Consider the following 14,599-nt stretch of genomic DNA (forward strand, 5'->3'; position numbering starts at 1 on the left):
TATCTCCCTCAGTAACTTTCATCTGCAGTGTGACCAACTCGCTAAACGTGCTATCCACGACGTCCTCAGCATTGCGGATGCTCCAAAGTGAGTCCATCCGCAGCTCCAGAGCCGTCAAGTGGTCTAACAGGAGCTGCAACTGGACACACGTCTTGTACGTGAAGGAGCTAGTGACAGTGGACATGTCCCTGGGCTCCCACATCGCACACGAGGAGCATGACACGGGTCTGGGATCTCCTGCCATGTCTTAAACCTTCGATTAACTTATACAACTACAATTCCAAAAGACGAAATAAAAAATAAATAAATATACCAATGAAAAGGAAAAGAAAGAAGAAAAACTACTTACCAGTCACTTACCAGTGTTAAAAAGCACCTCCTCCCCACCCAGCTTCGAATTCCCAAACTCGCTCTTTGCTGTCTCACTCTGGCTGTGTCTTCTCTGGCTCACTGGGAGAACTCACTGGGAGTGAGTTACAAGTTGCTCTTTTAAATTGGCCTGAGTTGACTCGCCCCCCCACCCCCCTCCCCCACCTGCTTTTAGATCAAAGTAGATTCAGGTGACTGACACTTAACTGCCAACCAGTTATGTGAGTGGGTGGGGCAGCCCTTGTTAACCTTCACTGCACAATTCTAGATTAATTTAAATTTCTGAAATGTAAAAAGGAACAGTCTTACCGATTGAATTCAATTTAATTCAATTCCCACCTAGCTTCAAATTACGAAGATGAATAGTCAGATCTTTCCTTTGTAGGTGGACTCAGTAGGTAAACTCAGATGTTGAGAGAGAGTTAAGTATTCATTTCTCATTGGAAACTACAGGTACCTACATTTGCAAATTAGGAGCAGGAGTAGGCCACTCGGCCCCTCAGACCTGCTTCGCCAATCAATAAGATCATGGCTAATCTAATTTTAACTTCAACTCTGCATTCCTGCCTCACCACCCCCCCCCCCCCCCACCCCGATAACCTTTCACCCAACCCTTGCTTATCAAGAATCTTTCTTCCTGTGCCTTGAAGATATTCAAAGACTGCCTCAACCACCTTTTCAGGAAAAGAATTCCAAAGTTTCACAACTCTCTGAGAGAACTTTTTTTTCTTCTTTATCTCTGTCTTAAATGGACGACCTCTTATTTTTGAACACTTTTTGATTCTCCCGTTGGCCCCTGTGTTGATATATGTCGGTGAACGGACAGTGTGGAGAGCACTATCTATTTACAACAAGGATTTAACACTCTGTGATTTGGGGGTTGGTGAATCAATCTGCAGGTAGCCCTGTGGCTAGCCTTAAACTAGGCAGGCAAGGAGGACCTCTGGCCTGCCTGAAGCACTGTCGCTCACTTCCCCTCTTCCCCTTCCCCTCACACCACCCCCTGCCCACACACCCCCAGGCATGTAATCTGGCCCGGTATTTGAAACTGGAGGCTGACTGGAAATGCCTGCCAGCAGGTTTAACTTTTGACCTCGCCTGCCTTTGATCCCAGTTCAAAATCCTGGAACGCCCTCACGAACAGCATGGTGGGTGTACCTACACCACAGGGGCTGCAGAGTTCAAAAAGGCAGCTCACTACCGCTTTCTCATAGGCAATTAGAGAAGGGCAACAAAGCTGTCCTAGTCAGCGGCACCTTAAATTAATTTTTTAAAAATGCCTTAAATGATAGAAGTGTTAAGCTCCTGAGCATGGATGAGCAGGAGCCAGAATTGAGTGCAGATATTGTGAAGTGTGAGGCTCTCTGATCTTATTAGAACCTTTCAGGTTAAACAACTGAGGGACAAAGGTAGGAAGTTTCTGAAAAACAAACAAAAATCTAGGCAGCATTGTCGTTTTAACTGTCCGAATCTGCTCTGCCATCATCCACGGCATCCCACCTCATAAAATCCGTTCCACCAATTGGGCCAAGTTCAGCCTATGCAGCTGGGCACAGCTCAACACCACCTGAATACCAAGGTATCTCAAACCTGTCTGCACCACCCTAAACGGCAACTCTCCTTCCCCCTATCATTGTTCGGCAACATCTCACTCTTTCCCATAGTTAATTTATACCCCAAGGACTGGCCATATACCCCCAGAAACCCCATGATCTCCCAATGCAGCCCAATGGGTCTGAAATATATAATAAAAGATCATCTGTGCACAACAAAACCCTGAGTTTGATCTTCACCGCTCAATCCCTCTCCAATCATTCGATGCCTAAGCGCCATTGCCAGTGGCTCTATCGGCAAGGTGAAAAGCAATGGGAATACACCCCTGTCTAGACTCCTAAAGTATCCCGAACGCACTTGGTTAATCCGCACACCTGTCATCGGCGCCTTTTCAGCAACCAGACACTATCCACAAACCCCAGTTGAAACCCAAAGCTCCTCAACATCTTGAACAAATATGGCCACTCCATCTGATCAAATGCCTTCTTCGCGTCCATCGCCCCACCACTACCTCAACCTCCTGACCCCCCTAGGGCATCATAATCACATTCAGTAAAGTCCGGACATTTGTTGACAATTGCCTTCCAGACAAAACCCGTCTGATTCTCCCCAATCAACCCCGCACATAGTTCTCAATCTGTGATGCAAGCACCCTCGCCAATAACTTGGCATCTACATTCAATGACATTATCGGAGGCATGACCTCCATTGCTCCAGATACTTATCCTTTTTAAGAATTAGGGAGATAGAAGGCTGCAAAAAAATAGTAGGGAGTTCCCCTCCCCCTCGCCTCATTTTATGCCCTCACCAGCAGCTTCGTCCCAAACCCGCCCGGATCTGGGGCCTTCTCTGCCTGCATTGGCCCCATGCCAAATATTATCTCCTGCATCGGGGCCTCGAGGCCCTGCATCCTGCAGGAGCGGTTTCAAGACCTGTGTATTGAGTTAGCTTCCACATGGGGTTATTCCCTGTGGCTCAACTCAGTACAGAGAGGAAAAAAGCACAACAACCTGGACAAGATGGCTATTTAATCAAGCTTGTTGTGTGTACACGGAGAACAGACAGGATATCTGCCAAAATCTGTTCTGCCGAACGAAGACCAGGAAACAGTACTTATACAACGCTCAAAAATCAATAGCCCACCCAAGTTGGATGCGATCCAATCCCTGAAGCTGCTAATTTTAAACTTATCCAATAGAATTGCAAGCAATGTTTAAACTTCACCCAACAGAATTGCAAGCAGCGCATGATTGATCCTCATCCTAACAGCTATGCTTATGAGTAATTCGCTGGGCATTCATTGTCTGTGAAAAGCAGGACAGCAAAAACCCGCATCCTGCACTGTTTCACAAAGACATCAGAAGTGACATCCTTCCGGACAAGTTAGCTATCCGAAATCCCATTTGATTACTTATTACTGCTATGTCCTAAAATGCATGTTTAATGGTTAATAATGATTACTCAGTCCTATAATTCATCTCAATCCTTAACAAAGTAACTTATGTAAAACTACTCTAGTGGCATGCTAACTATTCAGTTTTAAGAGGTATAATCGCTGAACCCCCCCTTCACATCCTCCCCTCCTTCACCTTGGGAATATCCAACCCATCCAGGAACTGCCTCATCTGCTCTTGCCCCCTCAGGGGCTCTGACTCAAAAAGCGTTCAATAAACGTCTCAAAAGCTACATTCACCCCCTCCAGATCCACCACCACCTTACTCCCCTCGCCTCTCATTCTACCAATCTCTCTTGCCGCTGCCTGCTTCCACCAACTGATGGACAGGTGTCCTACTTGCCTTATCCCTGTCCTCATGCACTGCCACTCTGGCCTTCCCCAACTGCCCCACACCTTCTCTGTCAACATTAACCCAAACTCCATCTGGAGCCTCTATCTCTCCTTCAGCAACCCCTCCTTCTCCTATCCACCCTCAAGATCTCATCAATGAAGCTTGCCCTATCCTCTCATTCCACTTTCGCCCTGGGCGCCAGAATTGAAATAAACTCTCCCTAACTACGGCTTTGAGTGCCTCCCACAACGTGGCGGCAGTGACCTCCCACGTATCATTCACCTCCACGTAACCCCGAATGTCAGCTCGCACCAGCTCGCACACCCCCTCATCCGCCAACAGCCCTACAGCTAACCTCCACTGTGGCCACAGCACCTCCCTCCGAACCACTCGCAAATCCACCCAATGCAGTGTGTGGTCAGAGACCACGATTGCTGAATACCACGAGTATGCCACCCTCGCTAGGAAAAAATCGATCTGGGAGTACACCCGGTGCACATGGGAGAAGTATAAAAACTGCTTTACCTCGGACTCCTAAACATCCACGGTTCCGCCTCCCCATGCGCTCCATGAACCCACTCAGCCCCCTCTCACTGCCAACCTCCTCAATGACTTTGGGCTCGATCGATCCAGGCTCGGATCCAGGGCCGCATTAAAATCCACCTCCCCATAATCAGTCGGTGCCGGAATCCAGAATCTTCTTCAGCACCCACCTCATACAATCCATATCGTCCCAATTCGGGGCATAAACATTAACCAGGACTCAGCATCCCCTCCAGCTTCCTAATGACCGCCACATACCTACCCTCTGGATCAGCCACAATTCTCCCCACCTCAAACGCCACCCTCTTATTGACCAACACCACCACTCCCCTCATCTTCATATCCAGCCCCGAATGGAACACCCGTCCCACCCATCTCTTCCTCAGCCTCATCTGATCCCCCAACTTCAGGTGCTTCGCCTGCAGAAACACCATGTCCACCTTCAGATTCCTCAGGTGCTTGAACACACGCAACCGTTTAACTATTTGAACGCTTGCGCATTCCACGTGGTCAGGGGGCTCCTCAACCCTCTCCCCTGTCGATGAGCCATTGTCCTTCCTGCATCATGTGCCCCTACTGGCCCACCCTCGAATGTCCACTACCATCTATCCCGTCCCAACTGCGCCACACCAACCCATGTCAGCAACCCTCCTCCGCACTCCGCCCCCCAAACAAAGAATCGACCCCCCCCCCCACCCCACTCCTTCCTCCTGGCAAGTCCCCACTTCACTTCCATTAAGTAGCCTGCCCAGCTAGCATGGTGGCCCCCGCCCAAGGCCTGTAACCTACCTAACCCCCTCCAATCCACCCCCTCCTCACAACCACCAACAAAGAAGAACAGAAAGCACACTCACCATCACGGCTCCCCCATCAAAACCCACACAAAATACCCACCCCAGACATTTTAACATAGACACAAAGTTCCTCTTCCAAGTTCAGTGTCCTCACACACCTCCCGGTCAACGGTCTCTCATAAAGTCCATCGCCTCCTCCAGCCAGTCAAAATAAAACTCTTGCTTCTGATAAGTTGCCCACAAGCAGGCAGGGTACAACACCCCAAACCTCACTCCCTTCTTGAAGAGGGTAGTCTTTACACATTTGAACCTGGCCCTCCTCTTTGGCAGCTCCGCATCCAGATTCTGACAGACCCGCAGTTCACTCCTTCCCCAGGTATATCTCCGAGTCTGCCTCACCCGCTGCGGAATCTTCTTCTTGTCCAAGAAACAGTGCAACTGCACCACCATCGCCCTCAGCAGCTCCCCCACCTGCTGTCTCTTCCACAGCAGCCTGTACACCTGATCGACCTCAAAGGGCCGATCAAAGGCCTCCTCCCCCATCAACTGCTCCAACATCCTTCCTACATACTTGGCGGCATCTGCTCCCTCGATACGCTCGGGCATCCCACCTATCCTCAAATACAGTTGCCTAGAGCGATTCTCGAGGTCCTCGAACTTCTCTCTCAGTAACGTCTGCCGATCCACCACCACCCCCAACTCCACCCCCAGCGAGGCCACCCACTCCGTCTGCTCCCCCCACCACTTCCTCCACCTTCGGTATTGCCAGGCCCTGAGCCTCCAGCCTCTGACCCACTTTCTCAATCCCCGCCCTAAGCGGCTCCTCCAGCTTAGCCAAGTCCTCCGAGGCTTCCTTTCCTCGTGAGCCACCACTTGCTCCGTCGACCACTGGGCAGACAGCGCTGTCCCTTGCCCTCCACCATCTTGACCTGTGGCTCACCATGAAAACTGAACTGCTCCAGTTGCCCTCTCTTTCTCGGAGCACTTCTCGTGCTCTGATCCATGCACCTGACTCACCAGTGGAGCATTACCTTTGCCCTCAGTTCGCCCTCAAAAAAGACCCCCATAGTGGTGGGGAAGGACCAACAAAATCCACCGTGAGTGGGAGCCACCAAATCATCTCACTCCATGGCCACCATTGGAAGTCCCGCATAGCTGAAGACTTAGAGAAATAATAAAAGCTGGATTTCATGGTAAATCAACCCTGGCTGTGAGTATTCAATTTGTCTGCTTTCGTCAGTTGATGTCAGCAGAGGCACTACCATTCTGGCACCCCAGATGGGGCACGTCTAACTTAGAGAAGTTGGTCCAGTCCAGGGTGAAACATCTCAATCAACCAGACTGAGCCTGAATTAAGAGGGCAATGGTCCCACTTGATGACTAGGATTAAGTGGGTGGAGTGTGCATAAAAAAAGGACTAGTTAGCCGATTAGTTCTGAGGGGACTGCTAACGTTGCAGACAAAATTGTTAGAATAAAATATTAGATGGTCAATAGCAAAAGTAAGCTCCAATAATCTGTCGTGGGTGGTCAGCAAACGTCAAGTGCGTAAATGAGGTGAGACTGGAAGGGACGTTGTTGGCAACAGTCTCTGGAAAGGAGTTCAAAAGGACCCCAAAACCCGTCAATTATTGTGTTGCTTAAGTGAATTGAAAAATGGCTGAATCCCCTCGGCCAGAATGGGAAACGGCACTCAGGACAATGAGCAGCATAGAAACAAGTTGATGAGGACCGCGCAGGTTCAAAAACAAACTGCACAAAGACAAGCAGTGGCAGAATGCCGTCAGGAAAAAAGAGGAAGAGAATACCACAAACTTTGATTGGAGAGCTAAAGGCTCCATTACAAGGTTTATCACAGAACAACACCCCAGATTGCAGAGTAGTTAAAGAAAAGGTTAATAATGGTGCTGGCATATGCTAGAATGTGACTGACAGGCAGTTTAACAACAGAGACAGGAGCATCAGAAGCAAACAATGCCCGGGAGCTTCAGACGAATGTGACGGAGATTACGAGTGCATCCTTGATAGGCTTTCTAAAGGGTTTCAAATAGGAAATAGTGAATTGGAGAAAGTCCAGAATAAGTTAGTCTGTAGCGCACATCTGTGTGTCTTACTCCTAAGTAAAAGGTGCAAAGAGTTTTTTTTTTTAATTTAGAGTACCCAATTCATTTTTTCCAATTAAGGGGCAATTTAGTGTGGCCAATCCACCTACCCTGCACATCTTTGGATTGTGGGGGCGAAATCCACGCAAACACAGGGAGAATGCGCAAACTCCACACGGACAGTGAGTCAGAGCCGGGATCGAACCTGGGACCTTGGCGCCGTGAGGTAGCAGTGCTATCCACTGCACCACCATGCTGCCCCTAAAGGTGCAAAGAGTTAAGGGAATTGGCAGATAAGCTGCAGAATGGATCTGATTGCTTGCAGGAGTGCATGCCTGTCCTGAACAATCAGTTACATTGGGAAGAGGAGGCACATGATAGGGTGCGCGGTGCTAAGCAAAACCTATTGCTATTAGAACAAAGATCGGATCAAGATACTAATTTACAGTCAGAAAATACCAGACCAAGTGAGGAGTTAGAAAATGCGAGGGGGATTTTGAGGAAGTTAATTCAACCACAAAGTTCCAGTGAGGGAGTGTGAGGAACAAGAGCTAACTCACACAGCCCTGAAACGGGCATTCGTACAAGCTCCAGCTTTGGGGTTACCACGCTTGAGACAGGCATTTCATTAGCAAAAATAGCCTGATATAGAACAGACAATTTCTAGCTCGGTTAGAAACAAGCTGTGGCGCACAAAGACTCCGTGAGACAAACAGAGTGAAGTTGATGAGGCTTTATTAAGCGTGTCTGTTCCCCAGCAGCCCGATAGTAAACTGGCATGCGGGGGAAGGCACCGGCTTCTTATACTTCGCCTTCAGGGCGGAGTATGAGGTCAACGGCCAACCAGGACCCGGGATCTGTCAGCCAATGACATTAGGGCTTCCAGTCCCACATGACCCCCAATACATACTACCACATTCACCCCTTGTCAAAATGAACCCGGCGGGGTGATGCTTCGTATGGTGGTAAGGGTTTACAGTACTGGTCCTGGGAGGAGAGAACAGTTACATGGTAGGACCGTATTGGACAGTATCGTCCTGTTACAACTATTTACAGAGGATATAGGAAAACAAAATGTTCATTGGACAGTCCATCTTTGTTTTACATCGACGCCACGAGTCGGTCGGGCGGTCTGGTCGTCCGTGTCGATCGCCTCGGCCCCGGCGGTGGTGGTAGTGCTTGTACCAGCGTTGTCGCCTCCGGGAACCGCACGGTTTTAGCTGTCGGTGCAAAGGGGAGGGGGACTGATCCTCCTGGGAAGGGGGCGGTCGCGGGGTGCGGCGGTGGCAGGAAGGGGGGCGGTTGGGTTGATGGTGCCGGGGGGGTGTGCGTGGTGCCGGCGGGCGCCAGATCCCGCAGGGAGACCGTGTCCTGTCGGCCGTCGGGGTACTCCACGTAGGCGTACTGGGGGTTTGCGTGGAGGAGGTGAACCCTTTCGACCAACGGGTCCGCCTTATGTGCCCGCACGTGCTTTCGGAGCAGGATGGGTCCTGGGGCTGCCAGCCAGGTCGGCAGCGACGTTCCAGAGGAGGACCTCCTAGGGAAGACAAGGAGACGCTCGGGAGGCGTTTGATTAGTGCTCGTACATAATAACGACCGGATGGAATGGAGAGCGTCCGGGAGGACCTCCTGCCACCGTGAAACTGGGAGGTCCCTGGACCGTAGGGCCAGTAGGACGGCCTTCCAGACCGTGCCGTTCTCCCTTTCTACTTGCCCGTTCCCCCGGGGGTTGTAGCTGGTCGTCCTGCTTGAAGCTATACCCTTGCTGAGCAGGAACTGGCGCAGCTCGTCACTCATGAAAGAGGACCCCCTGTCGCTGTGGACGTATGCGGGGTAACCGAACAGTGTGAATATGCTGTTCAGGGCTTTAATGACTGTGGCCGCGGTCATGTCGGAGCAGGGAATGGCAAAAGGGAAGCGGGAGTATTCGTCCACTACATTAAGGAAATACGCGTTGCGGTCGGTGGAGGGGAGGGGCCCTTTGAAATCGAGACTGAGGCGTTCAAAGGGACGGGAAGCCTTAATCAGGTGCGCTCCATCTGGCCTGAAAAAATGCAGTTTGCATTCTGCGCAGATGTGGCAGTCTCTTGTGACTGTACGGACCTCCTCTAAGGAGTAGGGGAGATTGCGGGACTTGATGAAGTGGTAAAACCGAGTGACCCCCGGGTGGCAGAGGTCCTCGTGGAGGGCTTGGAGGCGGTCAATTTGTGCGTTGGCACATGTCCCGCGGGATAGGGCATCAGACGGCTCGTTCAGCTTTCCGGGCCGGTACAAGATCTCATAGTTGAAGGTGGAGAGTTCGATCCTCCACCGCAAGATCTTGTCGTTCTTGATCTTGCCCCGCTGTGCATTATCGAACATGAAGGCAACCGACCGTTGGTCAGTGAGGAGAGTGAATCTCCTGCCGGCCAGGTAATGCCTCCAATGTCGCACAGCCTCCACTATGGCTTGGGCTTCCTTTTCCACTGAGGAGTGGCGGATTTCTGAGGCGTGGAGGGTTCGGGAGAAAAAGGCCACGGGCCTGCCCGCTTGGTTAAGGGTAGCCGCGAGAGCTACGTCAGAGGCGTCGCTATCGACCTGGAAGGGGAGGGACTCGTCGATGGCGCGCATCGTGGCCTTTGCGATGTCCGCTTTGATGCGGCTGAAAGCCTGGCAAGCCTCTGTCGACAGCGGGAAAGTCGTGGTCTGTATTAGGGGGCGGGCCTTGTCTGCGTACTGGGGGACCCACTGGGCGTAGTATGAAAAGAACCCCAGGCAGCGTTTCAGGGCTTTTGGGCAGTGCGGGAGGGGAAATTCCATGAGTGCGCGCATACGTTCGGGGTCGGGGCCTATTATCCCATTGCGCACTATGTAGCCCAGAATGGCTAGCCGATCGGTGCTAAAAACGCACTTGTCCTCATTGTACGTGAGGTTCAAGGCTTTGGCAGTCTGGAGGAATTTTTGGAGGTTGGCGTCGTGGTCCTGCTGATCGTGGCCGCAGATGGTTACATTGTCGAGGTACGGGAACGTGGCCCGTAACCCATGTTGATCAACCATTCGGTCCATTTCCCGTTGGAAGACCGAGACGCCGTTTGTGACGCCAAAAGGGACCCTTAGGAAGTGGTATAATCGCCCGTCTGCCTCGAAGGCTGTGTACTTGCGGTCACTTGGGCGGATGGGGAGCTGATGGTAGGCGGACTTGAGGTCCACGGTGGAGAAGACTTTATACTGGGCAATCCGATTGACCATGTCGGATATGCGGGGGAGAGGGTACGCGTCTAGTTGTGTGTACCTGTTGATGGTCTGGCTATAGTCAATGACCATCCTTTGTTTCTCCCCTGTCTTCACTACTACCACCTGCGCTCTCCAGGGACTATTGCTGGCCTGGATTATGCCCTCCTTTAGTAGCCGCTGGACTTCGGAGTGAATGAAGGTCCGGTCCTGGGCGCTGTACCGTCTGCTCCTAGTGGCGACGGGTTTGCAATCCGGGGTGAGGTTCGCAAACAAGGACGGGGGTTGCACCTTGAGGGTGGCGAGGCCGCAGATAGTGAGTGGGGGTATGGGGCCGCCGAATTTAAACGTAAGGCTCTGTAGGTTACATTGAAAATCTAAGCCCAGCAAGGTGGGGGCACAGAGTTGGGGAAGGACGTTAAGTTTGTAGTTTTTGAATTCCCTCCCCTGTACCGTTAGGGTAACTATGCAGAATCCCTGGATCTGTACGGAGTGGGATCCTGCGGCTAGGCAAGTCTTTTGTGCGCTGGGGTAGGTAGTTAAGGAACAGCGTCTTACCGTGTCGGGATGTATAAAACTTTCCGTGCTCCCGGAGTCGACTAGGCATGGCGTCTCGTGGCCGTTAATTAGGACCATTGTCGTCGTCGTCTGGAGAGTCCGGGGCCGAGCCTGATCGAGCGTAACCGAAGCGAGCCGTGGTTGTAGTAGTGGGGTGGGGTCCGTTGTTGCCGTCCAAGAGGACGTCGGGGATGGATAAAATGGCCGCCCCCATACCTCGCCCGTAGATGAGGGGTGACAAGATGGCGTCGGGGGTGGACAAAATGGCCGCCCCCATGCGTCGTACAGGTCGGGGGCGGTCCAAGATGGCGGGGCCCCTCCTCCCCTCGTGGTGGTCGGGACCCAAAATGGCGGCGTCTGCGGGTCGCACATTGAGTGCTGGGGGGTCTGGGGGGCGCTAGGACCGCGCGGAGTTCCCGGGCCGCGGGCGCTAGGACCGCGCGGAGTTCCTTTGGTGCGAGCGCCAGGGCCGCGGGCGCTAGATCCGCGCGGAGCTCCCTCGCTGGGGACCGGCAGGTCAGTAGTGCGAGCGCTGGGACAGTGAGGAGGTCCCTCGCCGGGGACGGAGATCGGGGTCCAGGTAAGTTGTATTGCCGGCGGGTCAGGCGTGGGGCGCGGGACGGGGGTGAGGGACCAGGTCGGCGGCTCCGGCGGGTCAGGCGTGGGGCGCGGGACGGGGGTGAGGGCCCAGGTCGGCGGCGCTGGCGGGTCAGGCGTGGGGCGCGGGACGGGGGGGAGAGGCCCAGGTCGGCGGCGCTGGCGGGTCAGGCGTGGGGCGCAGGACGGGGGTGAGGGCCCAGGTCGGCGGCTCCGGCGGGTCAGTCGTGGGGCCGCGAGCGCTGGCACCGCGCGGAGCTCCCTCGCCGGGGACAGCGGTGGTCGGGGTCAAGGTAGGTGGCGCCGGCGGGTCAGGCGTGGGGCGCGGGACGGGGGTGAGGGTGGTGTTCGGGATACGGAAAACCCCTTCCTCTCCGTGGAGAGTGTTGGCCGGCACCCAAATCGGGAGCGCCGGCGGCGGGTCATACATGGGCTGCGGGGAGGGGGGTTGGGGAGCGTAGGCGGCGTGCAGGGCTCCCATTTCTCCCGGGGCCGCGGTGGTCGGGACCCAAAATGGCGGCGCCTGGGGGTCCCACATGGCGTGCTGGGGGGGTTGGGAGGCATAGACTGCCTGTAGGGCTCCCTGTTCTCCCGGGACGGCGGCGACCACGCGGGACCGGCACACCACCGCATAGTGGCCCTTTTTCCCGCAGCTTTTGCAGATGGCTGCGCGGGCCGGACAGCGTTGTCGGGGGTGCTTCGCCTGGCCGCAGAAATAACAGCGGGCGCCCCCGGTGCGACTCGGCGTTTGGACTGCGCAAGCCTGTGGGGTGTCCGGGGGGGGGGTAGGGGGTTTGCCGCGGCGGGTACGTACGGGGCCCAATGGCCTGCCGCGCGGTCGGGGCCGTAGGCGCAGGTATTACGCGCGGCTACGTCCAGCGAGGCTGCCAGGGCCCGTGCCTCTGAGAGTCCTAGTGACTCTTTTTCTAGAAGTCTTTGGCGGATTTGGGAGGATTGTATACCTGCAACAAAAGCATCGCGCATTAACATGTCCGTGTGTTTGTTTGCGTTCACCGACGGGCAGCTGCAGGCTCGTCCCAAAATCAGCAACGCGGCGTAGAACTCGTCCATCGATTCTCCGGGAGCTTGCCGTCTCGTCGCGAGCTGGTAGCGAGCGTAGATTTGGTTAACTGGGCGAACGTAGAGACTTCTCAGTGCTGCGAACGCCGTCTGGAAATCGCGGGTGTCTTCAATGAGGGTGAAAATCTCCGTGCTCACCCTCGAGTGCAGGACCTGCAGTTTTTGTTCATCTGAGACTCGGCCTGTGGTCGATGTGATGTAGGCCTCAAAGCAAGTCTGCCAGTGTTTGAAGGCTGCTGCTGCATTCACTGCGTGGGGGCTGATCCTCAGGCATTCTGGAATGATCCTGAGCTCCATGGTCCTTTTTAGGCACGCTTAATAAATTGTGGCGCACAAAGACTCCGTGAGACAAACAGAGTGAAGTCGATGAGGCTTTATTAAGCGTGTCTGTTCCCCAGCAGCCCGATAGTAAACTGGCCTGCGGGGGAAGGCACCGGCTTCTTAAACTTCGCCTTCAGGGCGGAGTATGAGGTCAACGGCCAACCAGGACCCGGGATCTGTCAGCCAATGACATTAGGGCTTCCAGTCCCACATGACCCCCAATACATACTACCACACAAGCTTTGATAATAATAATAATCTTTATTGTCACAAGTAGGCTTACAATAACACTACAATGAAGTTACTGTGAAAAGCCCCTAGTTGCCACATTCCTGCACCTGTTTGGATTGGATTGGATTTGTTTATTGTCACGTGTACCGAGGTACAGTGAAAAGTATTTTTCTGCGAGCAGCTCAACAGATCATTAAGTACATGGGAAGAAAAGGGAATAAAAGAAAACACATAATAGGGCAACACAAGGTATACAATGTAACTACATAAGCACCAGCATCGGATGTTTGGGTACACAGAGGGAGAATTCAGAATGTCCAATTCACCTAACAGCATGTCTTTCGGGACTTGTAGGGGGAAACAGGAGCACCGGAGGAAGCCCACGCAGACACAGGGAGAACGTGGAGACTCCGCACAGACAGTGACCCAAGTCGGGAATCGAACTTGGGACCTTAGCATTGTGAAGCAAGAGTGCTAACCACTGTGCTACCGTGCCACCCATAATAAACCTATGTTGGTGAGATCAGATTTTGAAAATATACTTTAAAAACATAATGAAGACATGGAGATATAAAATTTAAAACAAAAGTTGAAAACTGCAAAATCAGATTTACTTACAGAAGTCCAAGAGAATAAAGCTTATCTGGAAGAGCTGCAAACTGTTACTGAACAAGGCTCATCCCAGAAAGAACTTAAAACATTGAGTAAGAGATGAACTAAGTTACAAGAAACTGCAAGAGCAATCCACCAAATAAGCAAAACATTTCGACATCAAACTACTGACCACAAATATCAGCATGAGATAACAAGTTGAAATTGCAACTCCAGAGGCAGAGGGGTTGGAAGATTTAGGAGTGGGGGGGGGGGGGGGGTTGAGGAAATTAATTCAACCACAAAGTGCTGCCTCCCATGAAGCAAACCATTCCCCATGTTTAGTTAAAATTAAATACCCTGAGGCACAAATCAGTCATCAATCAGCGAGCAGTTCTTGCTGTTGTCTCCAACGCCAAGACAGTTGAAATCACTCCACCCTCTTCTCCTCTTCTCCTGTGTGATAAGAGGATGCCGGCATGTGAGGTTAGCCACGACCTCTCCACTGTCATGATCCATGAGCTTTGCTCAGGGTTTGTTGACCCAGTTGAAGGAATACCGTCATTAGAGTCAAGCCATTGCTGAATCAGTGAGTTGCACGGGGTGGCACAGTAGCACAATGGTTAGCACAGTTCCTTCACAGCGCCAGGGTCCCAGGTACGATTCCCGGCTTGAAGTCACTGTCTGTGCAGAGTCTGCAAGTTCTCCCTGTGTCTATGTGGGTCTGCTCCGGTTTCCTCCCACATGCCCCAACAGATGTGCTTTTTAGGTGAATTGGACATACTGAATTCTCCCTCAAGTGTACCTGAACAAACGCTGGAGTGTAGCGACTAGGGGATTTTCATAGTAACATCATTGCAGTA

At 52.7% G+C, this 14,599-nt stretch overlaps 1 protein-coding gene across 1 annotated transcript in view; it reads right to left on the bottom strand.

The window, feature by feature from the left end:
* LOC140398254 (otoancorin-like) overlaps positions 1 to 13,782 on the bottom strand; it is a 164,977-nt gene extending 151,195 nt beyond the window's left edge. The window contains exon 1 of the mRNA XM_072486700.1: positions 13,764 to 13,782. The gene's annotated coding sequence lies outside the window, so the exon portion shown is untranslated. The remainder of the gene's footprint in view (positions 1 to 13,763) is intronic.
* Between the last annotated feature and the right edge of the window lie 817 nt (positions 13,783 to 14,599).

The sequence above is a fragment of the Scyliorhinus torazame genome, chromosome 21, assembly GCF_047496885.1.
Source record: "Scyliorhinus torazame isolate Kashiwa2021f chromosome 21, sScyTor2.1, whole genome shotgun sequence".
NCBI classification, from domain to species: domain Eukaryota; kingdom Metazoa; phylum Chordata; class Chondrichthyes; order Carcharhiniformes; family Scyliorhinidae; genus Scyliorhinus; species Scyliorhinus torazame.